Source organism: Arachis hypogaea, chromosome 15 (genome assembly GCF_003086295.3).
Source record: "Arachis hypogaea cultivar Tifrunner chromosome 15, arahy.Tifrunner.gnm2.J5K5, whole genome shotgun sequence".
Classification (NCBI taxonomy): Eukaryota; Viridiplantae; Streptophyta; class Magnoliopsida; order Fabales; family Fabaceae; genus Arachis; species Arachis hypogaea.
The window spans coordinates 96,631,874-96,633,825 of NC_092050.1; the positions used below are offsets into that span (position 1 = coordinate 96,631,874).

The 1,952-nt window shown below is 35.8% G+C and overlaps 1 non-coding gene across 1 annotated transcript; it reads left to right on the forward strand.

Moving 5' to 3' along the window:
• The first annotated feature begins 412 nt into the window (after positions 1-412).
• On the forward strand, positions 413-520 carry LOC112753325 (small nucleolar RNA R71). The gene has a single exon (XR_003177717.1). It is a non-coding gene; the product is annotated as a small nucleolar RNA R71 (small nucleolar RNA).
• Positions 521-1,952: the final 1,432 nt, after the last annotated feature.

Sequence of the window (1,952 nt, forward strand, 5' to 3'; positions counted from 1 at the left end):
TTATAGGTGTTTCCATAGGGTTCTCCCATGTAATTCACCTCTTCCATTGCTGGGTTCTCAGGATCATAAGCTTCTTCTTCAGAGGAAGCTTCCTTAGTACTGCCTGTTGCTGCTTGCATTCCAGACAGACTCTGAGAAATCATATTGACTTGTTGGGTCAATATTTTATTCTGAGCCAATATGGCATTCAGAGTATCAATCTCAAGAACTCCTTTCTTCTGAGCTATCCCATTATTCAAGGATTCCTTTCAGAAGTGTACATGAATTGGTTATTTGCAACCATTTCAATGAGTTCCTGAGCTTCTGCAGGCATCTTCTTTAGATGAAGAGATCCTCCAACAGAGCTATCCAATGACATCTTGGATAGTTCAGACAGACCATCATAGAAAATACCTATGATGCTCCATTCAGAAAGCATGTCAGAAGGACATCTTCTGATCAATTGCTTGTATCTTTCCCAAGCTTCATAGAGGGATTCTCCTTCCTTTTGTCTGAAGGTTTGGACTTCCACTCTAAGCTTGCTCAATTTTTGAGGTGGAAAGAACTTTGCCAAGAAGGCATTGACTAGCTTTTCCCAAGAGTTTAGGCTTTCTTTAGGTTGTGAATCCAACCATGTCCTAGCTCTGTCTCTTACAGCAAAAGGAAAAAGCATAAGCCTGTAGACTTCAGGGTCAACCCCATTGGTCTTGACAGTGTCACAGATTTGCAAGAATTCAGCTAAGAACTGATGAGGATCTTCCAATGGAAGTCCATGAAACTTGCAATTCTGTTGCATTAGAGAAACTAATTGAGGCTTAAGCTCAAAGTTATTTGTTCCAATGGCAGGGATTGAAATGCTTCTCCCATAGAAGTCGGGAGTTGGTGTAGTAAAGTCACCAAGCACATTCCTTGCATTGTTGGCATTGTCGTTTTTGGCTGCCATGGTTTCTTCTTCCTTGAAAAGCTCTGTTGGGCCCTCTAAAGAGAGATATTCTTTAGCTTCTCTTAGCTTTCTCTTCAAGGTCCTTTTAGGTTCAGGATCAGCTTGAACAAGTATGCCTTTATCTTTGTTCCTGCTCATATGAAAGAGAAGAGAACAAGAAAGTATGGAATCCTCTATGTCACAGTATAGAGATTCCTTGAGGTGTCAGAGGAAAAGAAGAATAGAAGGATGAGGTAGATAGAAGAGAATTCGAACATATAAAGAAGGAAGGAGTTCGAATTGCACCTTGAGGAAGAGTGTTAGTCCTTTAGATAGAAGCATGTAAGAAGAGCGGAAGAATTTTCAAAATTAAAGTAAAAGATTTTGAAATAATTAAAAGAAATTTTGAAAATTTGATTGATAATTTTTGAAAATTAAGATTGGGAAAGAAATTAAGTGATTTTTGAAAAAGATTTTGAAATTAGAAATCAAAAAGATATGATTGAGAGTTAATTTTGAAAAAGATGTGATTGAGAAGATATGATTGAGAAGATATGATTGAAGATCATATTAAAAGAGAAAGTTTTAAAATTAAAGTTGATTACTTGACTAACAAGAAATTAGAAGATATGATTCTAGAATTAAAACTTTTGATCCTTCTTAATAGGCAAGTAACAACTAGAAAATTTTGAAGTAAATCATTAATTATAACAAGGATTTTCGAAAATAAAAAAAATGGAAGGAAATTGATTTTGAAGAGATATGATTGAAAAGATATGATTTGAAAAAGATTTGATTTTGAAAAATTATGAAGATTTGAAAAAAAAATTGAATTAAAAACAAAATCTTCTCTCTAGTGTCCTTCTGGCGTTTAATGCCTAAAATGCTACTCTTTTGGGGGTTAAACACCCAGCCAGGTACCCTGGCTGGCGTTTAATTGCCAGTTTTCCTTCTTCACTGGGCGTTTTGAACGCCCAGCTTTTTCTGTTTGATTCCTCTGCTGAATGTTCTGAATCTTCAATTCTCTGTATTATTGACTTGAAAAGACACA